Source organism: Etheostoma spectabile, chromosome 6 (assembly GCF_008692095.1).
Source record: "Etheostoma spectabile isolate EspeVRDwgs_2016 chromosome 6, UIUC_Espe_1.0, whole genome shotgun sequence".
In the NCBI taxonomy this organism is placed as follows: domain Eukaryota; kingdom Metazoa; phylum Chordata; class Actinopteri; order Perciformes; family Percidae; genus Etheostoma; species Etheostoma spectabile.
In genome coordinates this window covers 30581816-30607960 of record NC_045738.1, presented here as the reverse complement: position 1 = coordinate 30607960, position 26145 = coordinate 30581816, and the positions used below count along the sequence as shown (strand labels likewise).

Below are 26145 nucleotides of genomic sequence, written 5' to 3'. Positions count from 1 at the left end.
AAAACTTTTTGTCAATCAATGTGGGCGTGGCATGGCGGCCATTTTGAGTGTTTAGCGAGGAAGGAGAAAGTGGCTGTAACTACAGTGTACGTTGGCATATCTGCTTGAAATTTCCCACAATCACCAAGAGTCCAGGCCTGAGGACACCGACAGGCCAACATGGACTTTTGTAGATATCGCCAACAACTGGCAACAGGAAATAAGCCTTATGTGACAAACTTCATCCGATTTACATTAAAATTATGTGTGGTCTACACGTGATATGGAGCCACCCCCTGTACTTTAACCACACCCACTCACCCAGGCCACGCCCCCGCCCATTACATTTGAACCGTTTAGGGTAGAGTCTTGTGTGAGGTGTCATTGAAGTCAGCAGAGAGTTTGTTCTTCATTGGTGATGTTTGGACCACCCCACTATGATTCGGCCACGCCCCCTTTTACAGATAATGAACTCTATGACGAACATTGAACTCAGCAGGGAGTTCCATCTTCAGTGGTGACGATTTACAATGTCTTGGAGCCGCACAAATGCACGGTCTCAACATCCGCCAGTGACCCTGACGCTCGCAAATTAGCAAGGGCCCGTCCAACGCAGCTTGTCGCTTTAATTTATTATATTATTTTTTACTAACTATGTAATCTAGCTATTTTTGACAGAATGGATTTACATTGTCAAGACCCAAACCAAAATAACTGTCTAAGCTGAGTCACCCAAACAAAAAGCAGAAAATACACATTTGTGATCACGTTACAATAATTAGTCTCTTCTCATAGTTTAGTAGTGTTAACAGAATATCACAAATTTCTGCAAGAGCATGCTAATTTATGCTTTCTACACCAAAGAGCTGCTCCTAAGTGCTAGTAACCTATAAGGCCCTTCATTTCACACACAAACGCTTGTGCGGGGCTTTAACCAGTATGTTGCATTACTTAAAGCTTTTCCAGCTTTATCTTACACACCATTCTTTGGTGAATATCTTATTTTGTGTAGTGTTAAGTTTTAAAAAAAAGGGGTTGGTAAAAGTGCAATATCTAGGTCCTAAGGTGATATAACACAAGCTTTGCGCTTACTGAAATGGGTGTTTGATAATGTGGACAACTGGGTGTGAGACCACTACAGTGACTTTTCTAGTTTTCCTGCTAAGTGACAGCTGGAGAGCACTTTAATGTCCCCACACGGGCCCTTATACAATATTAACGTTGTCTTAGTAAGCAACAGAACACGTGAAAAATACAGCTGTTACTGCCTCAACAGCCCTGTGGGATTTACATACAGGTCAGTATGGAGGCAGCCGCTGCTTGAAATTGAACACTACAGCTACATGCATATTGTAAATTACATACTGCATTTTTCGTTTTTTTGTGAATTTGAATGTTGAAGTTTTGCGGTTGTTTAATTTTAGCCACAAAAGAAATTGTAAATGGTGAAACGTATTTAAATGCAAAGTGTGCATATTTGTGTTCTATTTCCAGAAACTTATATGTACATTGACATACTGCATTGCATCCCTGACATACTGCATCCCACTGCATACTGCAATCTGGAATCATGATAACACTCATCTCACCACTGAGATGACTGCTAATCTTGAAAATAACAAATAACACACACACACACACACACACACACACACACATATATATATATATTGAGCTCGTCAGAGTTCTTTCTTCCACTTTATATGTACTAGCAATGAAACAATTACTTCTTGCACACGTTTTCCACGTTAAAAGCAGTGGTGGAAAATAACTAAGATAAAAACATTCTCAGTGAAATATATATATATATATATATATATATATATATATATATATATATATAGAGGACAACATGAGATAATATTCCTAGCACCAATATATATATATATATATATATATATATATTGGTGCTAGGAATATTGCACTTGTCTAAGTTTATGCGCTAAAGGTTTTTGATGGCAATTTCTATATTGCGCTCACCAATCAAATGCTGGAGTTGACTTTATTGTTGGTGCAGATTTCAATGCTGTGTGGGACCCAAATATTGATCGGTCAAAGGCAAAGGCCAATAGGGACCAGACTAAGGCAACAAATACTCTAATATCGTTGGCCATTAGTTTGGGGTTTATAAATATATAGCGTGCAGTTAATCCCACCTTTAAGAATTATTCATTTTTCTCAGTTTTTTTTTCCAAAATATATTTTCTTTTTGCATACCATCCATTATTTAATTCTATTATTCTAAAGCAATGTTACTTCCAATGGCATTATCTGAAAGGAGTCCTTTGCCCCAATACCTTATGACAATTGTCTCAACCTGCGGTTAGATAGCATTTCAATACTTCTTTACTGAAAAAAGAATCCTATATCACTCAGTTTATTGCAGAATTCCAGATATTTTCTGAAATTAATGTGGGCTCTGTAGAAGACCCCAGGATATTGTGGGATGCGATAAAAAGTATTATTAGGAGCAATACCGTATTATTCTGCTCTTATGCGTGCAAAGCTAGATCACTTCAACTACAAAACCTGAAATCACCAGGTTAAACTCATTGTTGCATAATAATTTTACTGATCAAAGAGCTTTAGAACAATCACTAGTCAAGATAGAAATAAAAAACATTCTGAAACAGAAATCTAAATTTCATAGAATGAGACAGCGCTCTTATTTCCAGGGGGCGCTAGATCTAGTCATTTACCATTGCCATAAGACAGTGACCATTCTGCAGATATTACTGCTATTAAATCTTCATAAGGAATAATAAAGATTATGAGAATAAATAAAATCTTTCAGACATTTTATTCTAGTTTGTATGAAATGAGGTCACTTTGGATAAAACCCACTGTGAGAGCTGGTTGAAATAGCTTGACTTGCCTCAAATATCAGCGGACTTAGACAAATTGATTACTATAGAAGAATTAAAATTGGCAGAACAGAATATGCATGAAGGGAAAATCACTTTGATGGGACCCCCTGAATTTTATGTAACTTTTTGGGAACAGCTGGACCCATTCCTTCTTGACATGATTAACTCATCTAACGAGAAGGGTGAACTCTCAAGGGATGTTAACACAGCTTTTATTTCCTTACTCCTGAAAAAGGATAAGGATCCTGCAGAGTGTTCCAGCTATCGACCTTTGAGCCTGCTAAACTCCTAGCACATTGTTTGGAGTCCCATATGTCAAATTATGTCAATTAAGATCAGCACTCAAGGCATACAGTGTCCCCTGGCAGAGATATTTGCCCACCCATCCTATCCAGAAACTATTTACTTAGCAGCCAAAAACCTGTAATATGGTATCCAGGTTCTATCAGGTTTTGGTGATATCTGGCTGCTTTGCCCTTACTTTAGAGACGATCTGGGAATGTGATGGCCCAGACCTGAGCATCAATTTTAACTAGCATGATGTATAGTCTTAACATTCCAGAAGTGCTCGCAATCCAGACTATCAGCAGATTCACTACAATTTCATTCCTAAGACATATTTCACCCCTGTGAAAAGGCATCCCATGAAGGTAATTAATGGTCCTTTATGCACTTTCTTCCCACTAAAATTGTAAGGCACATATCTTATGATCTGGGATTGCTCTCCTGTTGGTCAGTTCTGAAACAATATTGCATCCAAAATATCTGCCCTGATACTGTACCTGTTACTGTCTGTTTTGATTCTGAATGATTTATCAGCCCTTCTGCTCTTTAAAATGCAAAAACTTACTTTATTTGCTGGACTTACAGCAGCCAAGAGAATGATTGTGTCCCGTTGCAAATCACCTCTGAACTTGTCTATTCGTACATGGACCCTTTACTTTTTTTGGGATGTCAGATATATATATATATATATATATATATATATATATATATATATATATATATATATATATATATATATATATATATATATATTATGGCATGCCGTTTAGGAAATAATATATATATATGAAGTTTATCCATCTGAATATATGGAATGAAAGTCTGAATATATTGAATGGAAGTCTGAATATATGGAATGAAGTCTGAATATATGGAATGGAAGTCTGAATATATGGAATTGAAGTCTGAATATATGGAATGAAAGTCTGAATATATGGAATGAAAGTCTGAATATATGGAATGAAGTCTGAATATATTGAATGAAAGTCTGAATATATGGAATGAAAGTCTGAATATATGGAATGAAGTCTGAATATATGGAATGAAGTCTGAATATATGGAATGAAAGTCTGAATATATGGAATGAAAGTCTGAATATATTGAATGAACGTCTGAATATATGGAATGAAAGTCTGAATATATGGAATGAACGTCTGAATATATGGAATGGAAGTCTGAATATATGGAATGAAGTCTGAATATATGGAATGGAAGTCTGAATATATGGAATGAAAGTCTGAATATATGGAATGAACGTCTGAATATATGGAATGAAGTCTGAATATATGGAATGAACGTCTGAATATATGGAATGAAAGTCTGAATATATGGAATGAAGTCTGAATATATGGAATGAAGTCTGAATATATGGAATGAAGTCTGAATATATGGAATGGAAGTTGGAATACATTGACAGAAATGTCACCAAAGGGATACCTTTCTGAATTCACTGGATTTACAAAATGGCATCGGCTGAAATAGTCCAATACTTTGTTGAACTGCAGGGTTTTTTTGCAACAACTGGTCATACTCCAAACGACACAAACAGTTTGGAAATTAGATAGCGTCACCTTGAGGATCATATTTCCATTATTGCGACATTCTTAGTGCTTATAAGCAATCCTGTTCAACAAAACGTTGCCGAAAGAACATTATGCATCATTCTTTAAGGAATTTATGAGTCTCTTTGGGAGATGTCGGCAGAAGTAACACTTCAACTGGAAGCTAATGGTGTGGGCACTGGATACGGTTACCAGTATTTTGGCCCGTACATGCATTTGCCAGAGTGTTAATAATCTCTTCATTGCTCAAAATAGCTGACACTAGATTCCTAGCCGATTCACTCATAGCGTCCACATTTGTTACATCCTGATTAATCAGCCACAACACAAGATGGCGCCAGCGCCGTAATGACGTCAGCTTTCATTCCATATATTCAGACTTTCATTCCATATATTCAGACTTCCATTCCATATATTCAGACTTCCATTCCATATATTCAGACTTTCATTCCATATATTCAGACTTTCATTCCATATATTCAGACTTTCATTCCATATATTCAGACTTTCATTCCATATATTCAGACTTCCATTCCATATATTCAGACTTTCATTCCATATATTCAGACTTCATTCCATATATTCAGACTTTCATTCCATATATTCAGACTTTCATTCCATATATTCAGACTTCCATTCCATATATTCAGACTTTCATCCCATATATTCAGACTTCATTCCATATATTCAGACTTTCATTCCATATATTCAGACTTCATTCAATATATTCAGACTTCATTCCATATATTCAGACTTTCATTCCATATATTCAGACTTTCATTCCATATATTCAGACGTTCATTCCATATATTCAGACTTCCATTCAATATATTCAGACTTCCATTCAATATATTCAGACTTCCATTCCATATATTCAGATGGATAAACTTCATATATATATATTATTTCCTAAACGGCATGCCATAATATATATATATATATATATATATATATATCTCCACGGCTCGCATAAAGCACCAGGAAAGACTTTGGACATTCGGCTCACCATTGCTAAATCCTTGAAATCCATGCTGTAGACTTGTGCGATAGCCTTCTGGTTTGTATCTGTGCGTGTGCTTGGTCCCTTTTGTCTTATGCCGGTCTCCCTGTCAATGCCTTTTGTTTGTGTGTGTTGTCTGTGTTTGTTTCTGTGAGTCTTGTTTGTCAGCTGCAAACATCGTTCTTGCAGTTGTGTTTTTGTTCAGTCTCCCTCCTTCCCATCTTTCCACTGTGTTTTGGTGTAGAATCATTTGATCGCAAAACAGATTGTGGAAAAGGGATACTGTGCTTTCTCCGGTATATGTAGTTTACTTTCCTGTATATTGTCATCTAGACCAATGTTTTGCACTTTTGCTAGTTTCTTTTAAATAAAAATATTTAATTGCAAAAAAGATATCTTACAAAAAGGAATAAACTTAGATAAATTTTGTTTTTGTCACTAAGGTTGTGGTATTATTCCCAGTATTGTGTGCTTACAAACTACAATACCAAAAAGAGATACAACAAAAATATTAATTAATTTAATGATTAAATGAGGTAGTGTTTCCAAACTTCCCTCAATTATAACTTGTCTCCTGCTAGTTTTAATACAGCACTTTAAAAAAAAAAGAAAAGAAAAAAAGTGAAATTATTAAAGCCTTTTGTATTTCTTTTCAGTGTTCTAGTTTGTATATGGTCCCTAACCACTCGTCTTACTGCAGGTAGCGATAGATAGCAGAAGCCATCAGGCAAGTGTTTTTTAAATAAACTCTTGGTGTACTTACAAACTTTACATTGCCACGTTTTATGAATACAAAACCTATTTGTACTACTGTAGAAGTTTGGTACCATTCCGGGCATTAGTAGTGGTGTAATTTACAAGATACACACTTTGTTCCATTAGCGCCTGCACTAAGCTAACAAGCTGATAGTACTAGCTTAACCAATGTTAGACCAAGGGAAAAAAGCTTCTGTGGGGGATGGCTGGCTCGCTCAAGCTCTATGGTGCAAAGGACCTTAGGGTGAAATTACTAGCAAGCCATCCTTTAAAACCCTATTTATACAGGATTAGGGGGATCTCGTAATTTAGAAACGATCTCCTCCACGTCTATATTTTGTGTAGCAAATCAATTTTTATAGGCCACTTTATTATAATTTAAATAAATAAATATTACGTATAGCCCTAAGTATTAATGGTCAATTAATATTAGACTGAAATCACATGTAGCTCTGCATAAACATGAGTGCAGGTCTCTGCAGGCTGATCAGAAAGGAAAACTCATCCAACTAAACTCAACCATCTCAGACCAACAGCAGGGAGTCCTGGGACACTGTGAGGCATCAGTAGTCACATCAGATCATTGTGTTCCAACTGCAATTTTCAGTCGCTGCTTGTTAGAGAGTGCAAATAGAGAAGTAGGGAAATTACAGTAGTCACCTCTGTGTTGCTGCCTGTCTAATGGCAGGGTGTGGAAGCAGCAGACACACCCGCACAATAACCTAGCAAAGAAAAATCTAAATGCTACATGGGACTGATGATACAATAAAGTCCAAATTACATGTTAACAATCTATGAATGATAAGTAGAGAAAAGCCAGGAAACCTTTTTTTTTCCTCAAGACAACAAAACGGGATACTGTTGAAGGCATTTTGAGGTAAAGCAGTCAGTGTGCAGGTGGGACATTTCAGATCTTCTGGGGACATATCAGTCCCAGCTGTAACGATTTATGAAAACCACAAACCTGTAAGCGTCCTCGAATTACGTGACATGACTACCTTTCCACTCATGTGATGCCTGCCCGCAAATGTTAAGCTAGAAGAACGTGAGGAATAGCCTCGATGGCAACTAACCCAGAGGTTGCCGACCCTCCCAATACATTTAAGGCAGCAGTATGGAAACATTTCAGCTACCTGGTAGAGAACAAGGATGGCAATTGTTTTGACAAGACCCACACAATTTGCCGTAAATGTTTTAAGAAGTGACCAGCAACACAACCAACATACAGATGCATATCCTACGGCACCATGCGGAAATCAATTTAGCTGGAGGACGTTGATGACCATAGCGCCGGTAAGTCTTTAAGACGGTAAAACAATACAAATATGTTAGAATAGCCAGACAATTTTGGTGATAATGTGAATTGAAAGACATGTTAACATTAACTTAGGCGTCTGTATGGTTAACCATAACGTTAGTTCACTTTAGCTAACACTAGCTGGCAAGCTATAAGGCTACCGTTATAGGACATTAACCATAGACCGTTAATATTAATGGACAGAGCATGTGTGACATCGCCCATGGGTTTGTGGAGACCAGTTATGAGTCGTTGAGTTTGCGCTTATGGGCACAGCCATCCTGGTTGCGGATGTGACAATTTTAGAGGAGAGGAAGGAGTGAGGGAGGAGCCAAAGACCATTGGGCAGGATATACATACAGTCTATAGGCAGGATCTGACTGTGACGTTAGCTGAGAGTTGGCAACTAGGGATGAGCTGAGTGCTCGGCTGAAACGAGTATCTGGTACGGATAAAGCACTTTTGCCAAGTACAAGTATTATACGAGTTATAGGAGTCAATATCTGTACTTGGATTGAATAAAACTCCTCAGCAACCCCCTCCCCCCCCCACAAACACACACACACACGCTCTGCTCCCTCTCAGATCACCAAAAACAGTGCTCCCTCTCTCTCCTTCAGTCAATCAGGTCCGCAGGTCTTTTCCATTAACGTTTAAAGTTTCTTCAGCTTCATATGTCACAACAGAACTTATTAATTTCGCTGCTCATCACAGAGCCAACTATAACTCCAGAGAGGGCTATCCAATTGACTGCGTGGCTGAAAATTAACATCTGGCCACAGTCCCAGGTTGCCCAACACATGTTGGAGAGTGCTCTCCATAGGGCACTGTGGATCCGAGCAAATGGGACTACATCAATGCTGGTCATCACAGAATTTCCACGCTTAGTGGGCACTCCAGGCATGGTGAGCTACAATCTTACAAAATTACTTTCAGTCAATCATTGTTTTTGTCTTACATATTCTTTTGCATCTTTGCCTTCTACATACTTAGATTTTTCAGCATTGCATCCGGAGTCCTCTGGGAGATTAACTGAGAACTGGAACCCTGTGTTCTCAGCAGAGATAATGTGCATGGTCAAGAGAGAAGACAGCTGACCTTCTCTCAAACCTAGATTCGCTCTCAGGAGGTATTTTCATTTAAATCTTCTTAACACTTGTTAACAAGATTTTTATCATGTTTTATCATTTATTCATGTCCTTATCAGGACATTAATCAAACGCTGTCAAATTAATGCAAGCTCAGATTGCTACTATTTAGTTTTTATGGCACATGGTTGAGTTGAAGTGCCCATCTTCTGCTCATGTTCAGGTTCATAATTGTATTTTGAGGTTGTACCAGAATAGGTTTCCATTGTTTCATTTTCAAAAAATCCACATTTTGTTGTACTGCACATTGCTGCAGATCCTATGTTTAGGTCTCTGTTTTAGCTACAGAGTGAGACATCTCACTAGTTACCTGCAGAACAGGGACGTGGAAGTAGTTCTTTTTGAAGATTATGGTCAACTAGTGGCTGTTGGAGCAGTGTTTTTCATTGAGAACGAGCTAGCATGCTACGGTTAGCCACCTGTTCTCTGGTGACGTAGAAAGTCGTGCAGATGTTGAACAGCTCACCCGGAGACTGAAGACAGAGGACATTCAAAAACCGGATCAGAGGACATTCAGAAACCGGATCTTACTCAGACACCATGGATGGTTATTCATCAAGTGTGTATGTGTGGAAGCACCAGAGACAGAAAATAACCCCCCAAATCCCAGAAAAAAGATTTTTGGGGCACTTTAAAATTTGTTTTGAAAAGTTGGTTTGAAAGTTCAATGCCTGACGTTTAAGAAATTGTGACTTTTTTGTCCGTTTAGTGATGTAGTGAGTGAATGCACACATCACGTTTTAAATCAAAAATGTAAAATTACTTTTGTATTCTTTTATACTACTTTTAATGTTAACTGAAATTAATTGTAATGTTGAATTTTGTCTAAAGTGATAAATTTGGCTTGAAGTAATAAAACAAAATGCTGGGTTATGCTTGATAATTTCATAATTTGATCAGTACATTTAATGCAAAAATCGAGTGGGAAATAAAAATAACCCAGAATTTGGGTGGTATTTTTCCCAACCCATTTTAGGTAGTTATAACCCAACAACATGGTTATTTTAACCAACTGTTGGAAAGAAAATACAACCCAACCCTGCTGGGTTAAAACAACTCAGTGATAGATCGGCCCATATTGGACCCAGCGCTGGGTTACCAATATAACCCAAGTTGGGTTATTTTTAACCCACCAGTTCTAAGAGTGCAGGCTGCCGTTTTCTTGGCATCAACAGACGAGACTGTCAAGAAGAACATTAAAGACATTGTCACTGTCTTAATGATGATGTGAAACTAGTTGAGGACGTAGTATGGGTTCTTAAACCTTTAAAAACCGTGACGACCCTCGTGAGCATTTAACAGATGCTAACTATTTCAATGATTGTGCCAGTGAAACAGAATCCTGGCCTCCATGAAGCACAGCGGCTCTGACTCAACAGTACTGAAAGACATCAAAGCTGCTATTGCACATGACTTCGAGGACAGATACGGATAAGGCACTAATTCAGTTTCTTAATGTGAGCAGTGCACTTGACCCCCATTTCATTAAGGTTCTTCCTTAATGAGACCACCCATGGCACAATCTTCAAGGGTCTTGACTGAGAGAATTCTCGAAGATTGTTCGCAGACTGTTCAGGTATTTGATTGTTTTAATATTAATATAATTTAAGTGCTGTGCAAATCAGTTAGGCCAATTCAATAAAGATATAGAATAGATAGAATAGATAATAAATGCTAATCTTTTCTTTAAACTAGCTTTATTTGTGTATTTCTTCTGGATTTCATATCCTTCATTGTATCTAATTTGCTGAAATTGTGTCATGGCTTTTGTCTGTCCAGGGAAGAGACAGAGGAGCAATCAGAGATAGTCTCCAGCAGCAGGGACTGTCCTCCTTCAGCCAAAAGAGCACCAATGGCTGAACTGTTTAGAGACTTATTTCCGACAGAACAGGCATTGTGATCCAAGCCTCTGTCTGAAGTGGTGGATGACGAGGTGCAGCATTACAGAGCAGTGAAGAGCCTCTCAGTGGAGTCAGATCCACTTGAGTGGTGGAAGGACAACCAGAACCAGTTTCCCCACTCAGCCAAGTTGGCTAAAAGTTACCTTGGAATCCAGGCCACATCTGTCCCCAGTGAGAGAGGGTTTTCCACTGAAGGGGACATTGTCACAGCACAGAAAGCAAGCCTCTCACCAGACAATGTGGACATGATGGGGTTTCTAAAGAAAAATGTACAACTCCCTTAAATCAACTCCACAACGAGTTTGGTTTACTTAAGAGAAAGAAGTTGTTTATTTGTTCAGCAGTACAGTAAGCCTCAGTTACCTCAGTGGGAAACGGTAGCCATTTCATTTACTTTTTTTCCACAGTATTGTTACAAAGAAAACAGTGTTATAGTTTTGGCAATTTATTTAGATTAGGTATATTGTTAATAATTTGCATAGTTAATATTGTTCTTTCTTCAGTTTATACAGGTTTTTCAAATGTTATTTAATAAAAACATTTTTTCTTAAAATCTCTATTTTTTTCTCTCCTTCTCTTTTCACCAGCTGTCTGTCATTTACACTCACTTAACAACCTTTCTAAGACGAGATGATCACCCAGGTTGTTGGTCTGGTCGGATACCGAGCACTTTGTTGGTGTTTTAGAACCTCAGAACCTCAGAGTTTTCTTCTTTGAAAACATCTCTGGTCAGCCATGGAAAATAAAGTCACTGGAACGCAAAAAGCTTTAACCGAAAACCAAACAGAAAGCAAACCAAACAACAGCAAGGTTTTTTTGATTGTTTGGCCAGTTGACAGAATTGCTATTAATTATCTACATCTGAGCAAGTTTGCAAGCTCTAGTGGTCATAGTAGCTTGTCAAATCAGAGGATGACAACTAATCCTGGCGCTTCATACAGTTTGTTAAGATACCATTAATTATCTTAACTATGATTATAATCACGCCTCTTGTACTTCAAAAATTGCACACCTTGAAATGATCATATTTCCATATTCAAAATGATTATTTGCTCAGTACTACAACAAATGAAACAAAACAAAGACATTTTTAAATATTAACACCTTCTCTTCTCTGCTTCTCTTCATAGTCAGATTCATCTACCAACCCTTAAAGAACTGGCTCAGGTTTACCTTGCACCAGCTTTTAATTATAATGTTATAGTTTTAGGCTGCTGGAGGATTTCCTTTGACACACTGAGCTGCTCTCTCCTCTCTATCCATCTGTGTGCATCCATGGAAAAGCCAGAAAAGCTTGTTACTAACTTACCTATGGGGAGTTTACTCCCCAGAGCCCTTATGTTTTCTGTCTCCCAGCAGTTTTCCTTGGATTAGGGTGCCACCTAAATCATGGTTGCAGCTGTCGCCTTGGTCCCGCTTTGTGCCCTGCTATGCCCTCCTACACCCTGCTATGACCTGCTACGCCCTGCTATGACCTGCCACACCCTGTGACACCCTGCTATGACCTGCTACACCCTGTGACGCCCTGCTATGACCTGCTACACCCTGCTATGACCTGCTACACCCTGTGACGCCCTGCTATGACCTGCTACACCCTGCTATGACCTGCTACACCCTGTGACGCCCTGCTATGACCTGCTACGCCCTGCTATGACCTGCTACACCCTGTGACGCCCTGCTATGACCTGCTACACCCTGCTATGACCTGCTACACCCTGTGACGCCCTGCTATGACCTGCTACGCCCTGCTATGACCTGCTACACCCTGTGACGCCCTGCAGTGCCCTGCTACGCCATTAGTTACGACAACTATTTCTAGTCATAGTTCCATTACCTTTACTGTGACTATTGTTGCCACTATTCATCACACCCCCAACCGGCACCATCAGACACCGCTTACCAAGAGCCTGGGTCTGTCCGAGGTTTCTTCCTAAAAGAGAGTTTTCCCTTGTCACTGTCGCACTAAATGCTTGCTCTTAAGGGAACTACGGAATTATTAGGTCTTTGTAAAATCTGTAACGTGTCCTGAGATAACTCTTGTTATGATCTAATACCTAAAATTGAACTGAATTGATACTTGAAGTGACCATATGTAACTTTTTAATATTTGTCATTTTTCATACAATGGTCTTAAATAACCTCTAACAGAAAACAAGACTAACAGTAAACAAATGATTTGTTTGAACAAAACATTCATTGTGACTGTATGACCTCCCCGTAACACTAACTCAGTAATATACAGTGGGCAATACAGCAGCTTAAAGAAAATACCGCTACGACAGCAGGTGTGGTAAAAACCCTTCATGGTCCAGAGTGGGCACTAAAATCAACATAAACTGAAAGTTACATGTGGCCACTTCCAATAGGATAAGTATGCTTGTTTATGCATTCAAAGGCCAACGGGTGTGTTTAATAACAACACAATGACCCTCCATTAGCTTCAGGAATGAATGCACTTAATTAACATTTAATCTGAAATGTCCAATATCAGTCTAATATCAATTGACCATTAATACTTTGGGCTATTTGTTTTATTTTTACTTGACTAATTACAGACATTGAAATGCGTTCCCGTAACGAGTCCTTTACTGTCACAGGATGTTCCAGCGCCTGCTGTCCAACTGTTACCTGACAGTGCAGACTAATGTGTTCACAGCAGAGTAGCAGTGTCTTTATTTGAATAGACTGTATACGCCATCTGCAATCCACTGCATATTGTCTCCTCTGCAGATCAATGAGGCTCATAATAGGAGTTGGTTTTCACTGCTGTGTTAACTGGATGAAATAATTACACTGGAGAGAACGGCCATAACAAGAAAGGAGGAATGCATTCCATTACAAGTTGTGTTTGTACTGATGTATATAGTAAAAGTCAGATCAAAGCAGTGGAGAAGTTGAGTGATGGAGGTAGCAGCGATATACAGTAAAAAGGCATGCAAATATATCAGGATGCCAAGCAACCAGCAATGTTGAACTGTGCATAATACTGCACTCTTATACAGAGTTGTATCCCTGGCTTTGAGTTAGAGTTCACTACATAACTGCCCAACTCTTGCTGCAATTTCCTAACTGTAACCAAGCATTTTGACCTAAACCATGATCTTTCACTATGACCTAGTGCACTATGGAGTTTGATTGTATGATTTATCTTTGAACATTCTAACTCCTGCAATGTTAACAACCATGTGTGCTACCCTGCAGGCTTCTTCTCCTCTGCCTTTGTTGGTGTATTTCTAAATTTTTTACCGCCACCAACTGTGGATTAGTGAAATAGTGTGAAAACAGCAGCAGGTGGTGCATCGCCTCACCCACATGCTGGCCCTTGTGCACGTGCGACCTTGTGTGTGGGCACGATTTTGAGAAAATGGGGACCCACTTGTAAAAACATTGCTTCATAGCACTCCTAGTGGTCAATAACCCTTGTGGGATTAAACATACATTATTACTACTGCTACTACTACAACAACAACTCCTTTTAGGGCTTTTTGCTTTATTAGAGCAGCTGCAGAGAGATGTGATGACTCCTTTGTTTAACCTAATTGTTTTGGGATGTACAGTCCCTGACAAAAGTCTTGTCGCTTGTGTACAAATTGACCTGAAGTGCCGCTGAAATATATTTCTAATCAAGATTTATTTACAAGAAATGGAACATTTTAATCCCAACAGCTTTTGTAATAATGTTTCAGTGAAAAAAGAAACGTATTAGAAAAGTATTCTAATATTCACAGCTTGGTAAAGCCCATTGAGTCAATTTTGTGTTGTCGCCTTGTCATATGAGCTTCACCTGTGACTAATAATGGATCAATTAGGTCTCAGGTGTGTATAAAAACAACCCCAGTACACTAGACCTTCACATCAACTGCAACTAGACATCTGCAAACATGCCTAAGATTCACCCTGAGACTAAAGTTTTGATTATCAAGAGGCTGAAGACCAGATCCACTGCTGATGTGGCAGACACCTTCAATGTGTCTCAGCGTCAAGTTCAGAGGATTACAAAAACATTTGAAGACACTGGAGATGTTTTTGACAAGCCCAGGTCAGGCAGACCCCGCAAGACAACTGCTCGAGAGGACCGTTTGTTGGCTCAAAAATCCAAGGCCAGCCCATTTTCCACTGCAGCACAGCTCCACCAGACCCGGTCCCCTGAAGTCCCTGTGTCAACCAGAACGGTTTGTCGGATTCTGTCTCGAAATGGCCTCCATGGTCGAATCAGTACCCAGAAGCCAGCACTAAACAAAAGACAATTGAAAAACTGTGTGGATTTTTCAGATGAATCTTCTGTTGAATTACACCACAGTTGCCCCAAATATTGCAGGAGACCTACTGGAGCCCGCATGGATCCAAGATTCACCCAGAAAACAGTGAAGTTTGGTGGCGGAAAAATCATGGTCTGGGGTTACATCCAGTATGGGGGTGTGCGAGAGATCTGCAGGGTGGAAGGCAACATCAATAGTCTCAAATACCAAGAAATCTTAGCTACCTCTTATATTCCCAACCATAAAAGAGCCCAAATTCAACAGCAGGATGGTGCTCCATCGCATACTTCCATCTCCACTTCAAAGTTCCTCAAGGAGAAGAAGATCAAGATGCTCCAGGATTGGCCGGCCCAGTCACCAGACATGAACATCATTGAGCCTCGTGGGGTAGAATGAAAGAGGAAGCATGGAAGACCAAACCAAAGAATATTGATGAACTCTGGGAGGCAGCAAGACTGCTTTCCTAGCTATTCCTGATGACTTCATCAATACATTGTATGCATCCTTGCCAAACCGCATGGATGCAGTCCTTCAAGCTCATGGAAGTCATACAAGATATTAAATTTGAATCTCACAGCACCACTATTTAATTTGCTGACATATTTTAGTATTTGTAGTAAATTTGTTCAATTTATGTATAGGCGACAAAACCTTTGTCTTGCCAAAATTTGACCTCTCTTGTTTAAATCTTTTTTTTAGTGAAAATAATTCATGTCAGTGCATTTAACATCATTTGGGAGGGTTTTAGCTTTTCATATGAGCTATTTCTTACACCAATTGATTAATTAAAAGTCAGGTTAATAGCAGGTGTTTCTACAAAATAGATAAGCGACAAGACTTTTGTCAGGGACTGTATAATATATCATTTGTTATCTCCTAAAAGAGATCTTGGTGTCAGTGAGAAATCCTGAATTAAGAAAGCTTAATTTACTGCCTAACATGTCTCTTTCTAATCTCCTTGTTGGTTTCTGCTTTCGGTCAAAGGACCTTGACAATTACTGCCACTTATTCTTCTATATAATGAAAACCATCTTCCCAAAGTTTGATAATCCATATCATAAACATGAACCCTTCAGGTTTGGTCAAACCTTGGGTTTTCTCATTATTTCACTGTGTTCAAGTCGAGTGTTTTGATGTCAGAGCAGCATTACACTCCACTCTGTTCGCTGCCAGTCACCTGACACCCACAGGAGGAAATGAAAGACAAATAATCCCTAAATCATGTTGCCTTACAAACAAAAATTGACACATCTGTGGCTTGAGTTCAGTTGAAGCTAGGATTCACAATGAAAAATAAAATCTAAATCAAACTAAACTCTACTAAAAGTCCAAATGTGTGCAAAATGCTGGAAATAGTATGGACAACCTGCACAACAACATTGACATATGTTCAAAAAAAAAAAAAAAGTAATGTCAATTGTATAGTGGTTTTTGCCTGTATTTACCTCAACTGCTGAGAGAAACAGGCTCTTCAGTTCTAATTTCCTCTGTAGTATGGGAGCAGCAGAGTTCTTATTCTGATAGAATTAGCACTTTGAACAATGACTACCTTTACATGGACATATTTCGGATTTTTGACCTTATTCTGAAAAAGACAATATCCCGAATTCCTAATATTCCAGTTTTAAGTGTGACTTGTTTGACTGTGCAAACACAGCCTTCCTCTGTCACTTCTTACTGAGGAGCAGCAGCGAGCCTGTGAGCACGTCATGTAGAGGGGCAGCGCCTTGCACATGGGAATGGCTGAATGAGAGGCAAATTGTAAAGGGCTTGGTCCAGTAAAGTAGAAAGGCGCTATGTAAATGCTTACCATTTACCATCGGATGAGGTGTTCTTGAGAACACTTCAAACGGGCGCGCCATGCAACAACACCGGGAACCACGCGTTTAATAACTGCATTTTATGTCCCATGTTTGTGAGAAATTACAGTTATATAAAACTAAATACTGGGAACCATTCAATCGACAAGTGGTCGTAAACTGGTGCAGACTGTAGTAAAAAAACTATGATTGAGAAGCATATTCCAAATGCACCGTATACCTGTCCAAAGAATGCTTCTAAAACACGCATAATACAGGCATGTCCCACATCTTAATCAGAAATTATATAAAAATAAAAAATACACTTATTTGGAATATCTAAACAGAATATAATTTTAACATGACCTGTATCAAATTCGGAATAATGTCATATTCAGAATAGAGTGCATATAATTGTACTCAATGTACTGTATGCGGCATTCATGTGAGCCATTATTGTACAGGGGATTCCACACATCCTCAATGTTTGTTAACATGGATTTATTGAGTAACTATATGAATACTGGCATTTATTATATAATAATACTTCACTATAATATAGGCAACAATCTAACATACACATTTAACTGATATCCATTCTACAGTTACAGAAGATTTCATAATAGAAAAATCTTTTATTCATTTCAGCCATCACTCCACAAAATGATAAAAGAAGTGATACAATCCAGTTGAACAACACTTCACTACTTAGCTAGCCCGCTTTGACACCATGATGGACGGTTATATTCAGTCTCTCAGATTTCCAATCTTGACGCATGTAGCCTGAATTATTCTTGCCCTTCAAATGCCAAGCACCTTCCTGTGATGCAAGACTCCAGCCAGGCTTCATTCACACCCACCACCTCCAAATCACCATGCTGTCAGACCTGAAACCATGGCAACAGGCATCATAGTCTCCCAACACACTCAAACATTCACATGTGCGACTCATTAAAATACATTTGCTTGCACATTAACATTCCTATATATTTTTTAGATTTATTCAGTGTTCCTATCATGAGTTGGCAGGTATACTACAGCCATTGTTAGCTGCTGTATTAATTAATTATGGGAAGTCTAACTGATATTTGAGATATACAAACACTGTCTTGTCTTTAGGGCTAATTAGTTTAGGCTTTTATGAATATATAATGCAGGAAAGTTACAAGTGTCAGTATAGACCTTTCTAAAGAAATTTGGACTAGGTTTGCTGTAAACTGCAGGGATTAGTCTCTTAGGGCAGGAGTAAACAAAAACTTTTGGGTGCGCATGAAGAGCCGTTCAGTTTGGAAAATTAAACAGATATATATATATATCTTGGTATTTCTTTGGTAAAAATTGACATAAATGATAAACCTTTTTAATGACAGGTATAACAAAAGGAGTAGGTCCATTGTCTGTGAAACGATTTGGTTAAAAAAAATCCAATTATAAACTGAAGTTAAAGTGAAAGTGGCGATAGACAACACATTCTCACTCCCATCTCGTAAAATACGGGTACTTGGTCAAGTGTTGTTATTGACGCACTTGGTTGGGACTATTGGTGTCCCTTTGGACATGGTTAGGTTAAGGAAAAGCTTGTGGGTGGGCTTACGGTTCCGTAACAGATATCACTAAGAACTGAAAAAGCCTAGATACCACATTGTATAAAAGGCAGTTGAGATGTAAAAGTTATTTTCTTACAGTCTAGGACAAGAAACATTTATAAAGTGGCTTAGTCCTATTTATAGCATACTACCGTAATTCCTCAAATAAAAGCTGGGGCCTTTATTAACCTGAACCGCAGAAGGTCCCAGGCTTTTATTAGAGGCAGGCCTTTATTTTCTTGGACTTATCAAACAGATTAGAGTTAATAGGCTATGGCTTTTCATTCAAAATGGTTTAAACCATTTTGAATGAAAAGCCATAGCGTTCCAGTGGACAGAGAGAGTTTTTTTTTTTGTAAGAGCCATTTGCAAAAATATCACCATAAGAACAACACGCTTAGACGGACAAACCAATCTGACAAGAGATGAGGGGCGCACAGACACTAAATACACAGGGTAACGAGAGGCAGGTGACAAGAGGGCTGGGAAACAGGTGGAAGACATCTGGTAATCACAGGAGCGGGAAAACACAGGAAGTCAAACTAAAGATAAGACAAAGACCAAACTTCAAAATAAAACAGGAAACAGAACATGCAGACACTCAAGGGGAACAAAAGACAGAAACCACCACACAAGACCAGGGAGGAAACACGAAAATAACAGAAAACAGGATTAAAACTGAAACCATAACAAATAGATTATTGATCAACTTTTATGACTGTGCACATAGACATGCTTCACATTTGACAATTAAAGAAAGTTGTGGAAGTTGGAAGCAACATTTATTCTACTTAAATAATGGTTTATCTTTCAAAAATGAACCATGACATATTCAAATTTTAGTATAAATAGCATTTTTAGGTCTGGAAGAATGAGGGGGAAATACATCCTCACCACTACACGTTGCTGTCTTTGAGTTTAGCCTCTTCAGCAGATGTTGCCGAACTCCAACTATAGTGCTCAAAGGGTCTTATATTATCCCCCTCAACTGCTGCTCTGACTTTTTCCTTCTCCTCCAAGCTGTAACAGAATACAATATGAACAGCTGACATTATAAGAAACAATAAAAACATATTTAGTGAATTCAAGTTAAATCTGATATTAGGCTAAGGATTAATTCTCCCATAACACCTTGACAGCAAAACATGAATCTAGTTTAAAGCTAATCCAAATGATTTAACTTTTGTTTAGTTTCCTGTAGTTGCAGACACATCTCATTACATTTTTTTTGGTAGCGCCCTTGTTTTTGTTTGGCTTCCTCAAAAAGTTTTTGTGGAACCATTCTGTCTGCATTATCGTCATCATCATCTTCCTCCTCCTCCCCCTCCTTTTTATAGAGTACGTGTTCTCGAATTCCTTGGGGGGAGGGGGGGGGACAGAGTGGAGACTGTCTTATTATTTCCTGGAGTATGGCCAAAAGATTATTTTTTATTGGCTTCTTCAACCGATGTTTTTTTCTACTTGTCTGAAAACAGATAAAAGCATAATTAGACGGAAGGCATTAGCTACGGTGTAATACAAGACTACAACAGACAAAGCAATGTCAAAGCAAAAATGATGGTTGCTCTCCTTTTATATTTACTCCTTCTTTTCTCATATTTATGTCAGTATTATTTATTAACACTGGTTATCAATATAGTTAACAATGGAAACATTGTTTACGGTTAACGTTACAGTTTTTTGTCTTGGCGTCCTCTTCCTCAGAAGGTGACGTTGGGAGTGGTATCTTTTAGTCTTCGGACACGCTTCCCTTTTGATAGTTCCTCCTTGATTTCTTCTTTTGTCTCTGAATACAAACAACACTGGATGTAAGTACTTTGAATCACCTTCTATACTAACGTTGACGCTAAACGTCTGAGCCATTTTGTTGATCGCTCGCAAGCTAACACTACTAGCTAACTCTACTAGCTAACGTTAAGACCGGTTAGAACCGGTTAACATTAGGTAAGCTAGCTAGCTAGCTAGTTAGATGAACCCAGTTTAACAAGATTTTTATTTAATCATTATGTCATATCTAATGTTATATTTTTACATCTCTTACCTTTCAGGAGTAATATCTGTCTTTGGGAAAAGTCCTCCCGCCAACGCACCCATTTCCTTGCATCCATCATCTAATGCTAACTACATAGCAAAATTAACTTAAATTAACTAGCTTTTCTAACAATGGATTGTAAATTTAAAAAAAAAAACACGGCACGTGCGATTGGTACTTGGTACACAGTGTGATCTAGTCTTAACTGATGCTAATGACACTACAGCCCTGGCTTTTACTTCATGAAGGTTATAATTTTCAGTTATTTTTGAAACTCTGAGGAATACATATTATAGATATTTTTTGGAAGATCTAGTTGTGGTGCTGTTTAACTGTATACTTTAATTTAAGTAGTAATCGAGTGGCTAGTTAATGACTGGTAGCTATAAATAGCTGGTTAATGTAAACTAAATTGTTCAGTCAGTTGAAGGATTCAAAGACATTTCTAACAATGTTACCTTCTTCAGTCTTTTTTAATGGGTGTATTAGGCTCAGCTTTTATAAACTGAATTATTTATTTTTTAATTCACTATCCTGTTATGCATGAATGTGTTTGTCATGTTCTTTAATTTTAGAATGCTGAAATGCAAGTTACTTGGAGCCTAACAGCACTATAAAAATACCCTGAGCAAGACTCAAAAGACATTTGGATGTCAGTCAGTTCATGAGATATATGTGGTAACCTTTGTATGAATTATATGAGATTTAACTTAGAACGTTTCTGTTGTTCAAAGGATCTATGACTTTAATTTTACCTGAGAATGGTATTTGATGATGACAATGTTATTCTATACAGACTTTGTCCTCTACCGATGACAACAATGATGAAATCGAGTTCAAGTTCTGCAGTGTCATTATTTTGGTGTAGTAATATAGTGCAGAGACCGCAGGCAGAACAGAACTTAAATATTTATTTATGACAAATTCCAACAAAAGGCGTCCAGCAGGCATAGAAAATCCAGAAATGAAGTGCACGACAAGATACACATCAACCAAGTCAACAACTCACAGCAACCAAGAAACACCAAGACTAACAGGTAGACTAAACACACAGACACCCCAAACAGAAATACAACAACCTAACAACAGACAAGGGAAACAAAGAAACTAAATACAAGAGGTATAACGAGCAAACAAGGGACAGGTGATACAACAGGTGACAAACAGGCAGAAAAACACTAGGGAGGAAAACGGAGACTTCAAAATAAAATAGGAAACAGAAACGTACAACCATGACATGCAGATGTTGACGTAAGTGAATAATAGAAATGCTCTTTTACTTTGTGGTGAGGAAAATTACTAATAAATATAGTTCTCACTCTCTGTGCCATTTCTTCTAAATTCTGTTCACACCATGTCTCCATCTGGCCACTTTTGAGTTTTTTAAGATGGCGGATTGACATGAAAGCCTCCTTGTACATACTTGTCCAATGTAAATGCAGATTAGAAATCTTTTGGTTTAAGAGGGTAAGTCAGCCCATTGGAAGAGGTAAGCTAGCAGTGGACACTAATATAATATAGCAGCAATTTCTACCATCAAAATAAAGGCTTTTTAACTAAATACTACATGAACAAAATGTTTCAGGAGTAAGGTGAACTGGGGAAAATGTAACGACATTGCCAGCCAAGAAGACATATTTTACTACTGCCTTTAACATGTAGCTACATGCGACAATGTTAACTCCGCAGTGGCTTTTAATAAAAGTGTTGGCTGCAACACGTGCGTGTTTGTTTTAAGACCGTTGTCTAGTTGGATGTTAATCACCCACTGTTTATGTAATTCATTGTCTTCAGGAAAAGTTAAAAAAACAAAAAACAGAATAATTGTATCTTGCGGACACTGTACATTGCAGTGGTTGGCTGGGAGAGCTGTCATCCCATCTTTGAAAGGACACTTTCGTACGTTTACACATCATCGCGCTATTAGTTAATACGAAGCACTATAAAAAATGAATGAGTTTTGGATGTTTTGACAACTAGCATTCAATGGTAGCATACGGGAGCACAGCATTCTACGATGACTAGAAGTTTACAGCCATCCTGAGATTCAACTGGAAATACGTCTCGCTCGCCCGTGCATACTGCCTATTAAGCTCTCACAGGTTACATTAGCAGCAGCTCCTGACCCGGCAGCTCTTTAAGAAGATAAGGAAAAACTCCCCAAAATCCTGAGGCTAGCGGAAATGGAAAGAAACCTCAGGAAAGGCAATTCAAAGGGAGATCCCCTCAAAAAGAGATCCCCTTTGCAAAACAAAGGCCAATATCCAAGTCCATTTACAGATGAGTCCAATTGAATATGTCAAGCAGCAGTTTCTACGTCTTTCTGTCAAAGAGAGAGCAGCATTAGTATTTGTGACACTAGTGTATGGGCATCGGATAGACAGACTTTAAACATGCGTTTGGCTGTAGTGTTGGTTTATCAGAGCTGTGGGTGAAGTTGGAGCTGCTCCAGGATAAGGCGCTGCTGGGGCTCTGTGGTCAAACACATTCTCAAGAAATCCCGGCAGTCTGGAGAGTAAGAGGAAGAAGAAAGATGACGGGTACAGTGATCCATCACATGAGAACGAAAATGAACAGATTTGTGCCTGCTGATATGTTTCTGTATGTCTTTCTTACTGTTGGAAAGGTTTTTTCCGATTATTAGTTTATTTACCAGGAACTCGGTAGTCTCAAATGGAGCGTTTCACACATGACCACTCCCAGCTGCCACACTGGTGGTGGCCGTGCCGTTAGATACAACTTTACCACTCGGGAGGAACGCGAGAAAGGGTACGTACAATACCCGGACATCATAGATGGGTAAGTTTGTTAGGAGCAGGAGTAGTACTCCTTACTGTAGAAATTGCAGTAAAATGATCTTGCTTTGAGGAGCAGCTCAGTCCAGACATCTGAACCAATCACAATCAGTATATTTTCCCCCTTGATGTCTCGGTGAAAGCTGCACTGGTTCTTAAGTTCAATTGCCACATCAACAAGCTGTGTCAGTACAATCTGAGAGACAAAAGGAGATAGATGAGGGATTGGAGATGAGGGTTTTATGACATTTTATAATGGCTGCAACTGCCCGTAGCCTCTAGGCCTTTGAATGTGTGTGCTTAAAATCCTCATCAATACATGTGAGGTCACACTAATGCAGGACTGTGTAGTGTACTCACAAGTGCACATGTCACATGTAAATGCCAAAGTTTTTTCGAGTTTTGCCTCGTTACTTCCCTTTGATAGCGTTTGGTTTGGTGGAAAAAAATACTAAAGTTTGGCAGTACCCGAACTCCATCAAAAAGCCCAAAGTTCAGCCGAACCTGAACTCCGGGTTTGGGGCATCCCTAGTCATAATAAATAAAACTTGCAGCCGGAACAAGTGGATCAGTGGTGACATCAGCACTAATGTCCTTACTGGACTGTTGTGATTTGGACCAGGACTACAACATCATACCGGATCTAGCTAGACTGGAAACAAAAACAACAGGCCCACTACTTGTTTCATTTCTTTCTTAACTGTAATCTCCGCCGAAATGACCGGCAGCTCGCTGTGCTCTGTCCCCGTCTGATAGTCCCATACAGTATTCTCGGATAACTGAACCACCAGCTACAGCTGACCTGAAGGAGCACCATGCGGGGCACCAGAGCCAGTGTTGACGAACTCTTTTGCGGCTCAACACAGCTACTAAAAGCCGCTGATACGACTGAGCTGTGACGGAGGTCTGTAGCAACTGCTATGTAGCACGGAGCTCCTCTTTGACGTTTGTTTTTACCGCTGGTTACTACGAAGGAGCTTGCTACAGGTATGCTACATTCAAGAGACCATGGGATGTTAATGTTTGTTACTCAGCAACAGATGAAAATAGGGGCAAGAATACACAATAACGTTAAAATGATTTGAACTTTTAGCGAGGAACAGGTGATTTACCTGTATGTGTGAAAACAGCTTTATCTCACGCACCCATTTTCTTGTTGTTGAATAGGGATGAGCCGAGTACTCGGCTGAAACAAGTATCCGGTACGGATAAAGCACTTTTGCCGAGTACAAGTATTATACGAGTAATACGAGTCAATATCTGTACTCGGATTGAAGAAAAGTCTCCTTTGACTATTTCTGCGTTCTGTGATAGGCTAGTGTGACAGAGCGCATTGCGACCGTCACCGTAGCGATGCTCTACTTGTACCTCCTACGTCTGAACACTGACTTTAAAATACTGTCATTGTGTGTGTGACGCTATCTCATTACATATTCCTTAGTTAAAATAACCACAAGATCAATACCTTCGTCCTCTGACATTATCGTAAAAGGGAGTTTGCCGTATGCACCGGTGCTTTTATAGACGGTCAAAAGGCAATTTGTGAGCAGCTGTTCTTTAGTTTGGTATTTTACTTTTATCTTTTTGACTCTCATGACTGTTTCTTTTCCAGTTTTCAAAGTCTTTGATCTTTATTCTTTTTGCTATTTTGTATTTTGCCTTTTTGGCCTTATTTGGGAGCAATAAAAACACCCCATCTTAAATCAAGAACAACGTTTGTTTTGTCCTTTCGGTTACACACCATACTGAGACTACTGGTAACATCTACCCACAACAGCTAGTCATAGAGCCTCTCCCCTACACTATTCTGTGATAGGCTAGTCACAGCGCCCCTCCCCTACACTATTCTGTGATAAGCTAGTCACAGAGCCTCTCCCCTACACTATTCTGTGATAGGCTAGTCACAGCGCCCTCCCCTACACTATTCTGTGATAGGCTAGTCCCAGCACCCTCCTCTACACTATTCTGTGATAGGCTAGTTACAGCGCCTTTCCCCTACACTATTCTGTGATAAGCTAGTCCCAGCGCCCCTCCCCTACACTATTCTGTGATAAGCTAGTCACAGAGCCTCTCCCCTACACTATTCTGTGATAGGCTAGTCACAGCGCCCTCCCCTACACTATTCTGTGATAGGCTAGTCCCAGCGCCCTCCCCTACACTATTCTGTGATAGGCTAGTCACAGCACACTCCCCTACACTATTCTGTGATAGGCTAGTCCCAGCACCCTCCTCTACACTATTCTGTGATAGGCTAGTTACAGCGCCTTTCCCCTACACTATTCTGTGATAGGCTAGTTACAGCGCCTTTCCCCTACACTATTCTGTGATAGGCTAGTCCCAGCGCCCTCCCCTACACTATTCTGTGATAGGCTAGTCCCAGCGCCCCTCCCCTACACTATTCTGTGATAAGCTAGTCACAGAGCCTCTCCCCTACACTATTCTGTGATAGGCTAGTCACAGCGCCCTCCCCTACACTATTCTGTGATAGGCTAGTCCCAGCGCCCTCCCTACACTATTCTGTGATAGGCTAGTCACAGCACACTCCCTACACTATTCTGTGATAGGCTAGTCCCAGCACCCTCCTCTACACTATTCTGTGATAGGCTAGTTACAGCGCCTTTCCCCTACACTATTCTGTGATAGGCTAGTTACAGCGCCTTTCCCCTACACTATTCTGTGATAGGCTAGTCCCAGCGCCCTCCCCTACACTATTCTGTGATAGGCTAGTCCCAGCGCCCTCCCCTACAATATTCTGTGATAGGCTAGTCCCAGCGCCCCTCCCTACACACACAGATTAGGCTCGTTCGAGATGAGCCAGGTCTGCGCAGAATCAATGAGATGGGTATGGCTGCAGCCTGGAGCGTCCCATGTCATCCATC

The 26145-nt window shown here is 39.4% G+C and overlaps 1 long non-coding RNA gene across 1 annotated transcript; it reads right to left on the bottom strand.

Annotated features, from left to right (window-relative positions):
* Window positions 1-12922: 12922 nt before the first annotated feature.
* LOC116691377 (uncharacterized) lies at window positions 12923-24391 on the bottom strand. The gene is made up of 3 exons (XR_004332468.1): window positions 24183-24391; window positions 20256-20265; window positions 12923-12934 (listed from the first exon to the last, which is right to left on the bottom strand). It is a non-coding gene; the product is annotated as an uncharacterized LOC116691377 (long non-coding RNA).
* Window positions 24392-26145: the final 1754 nt, after the last annotated feature.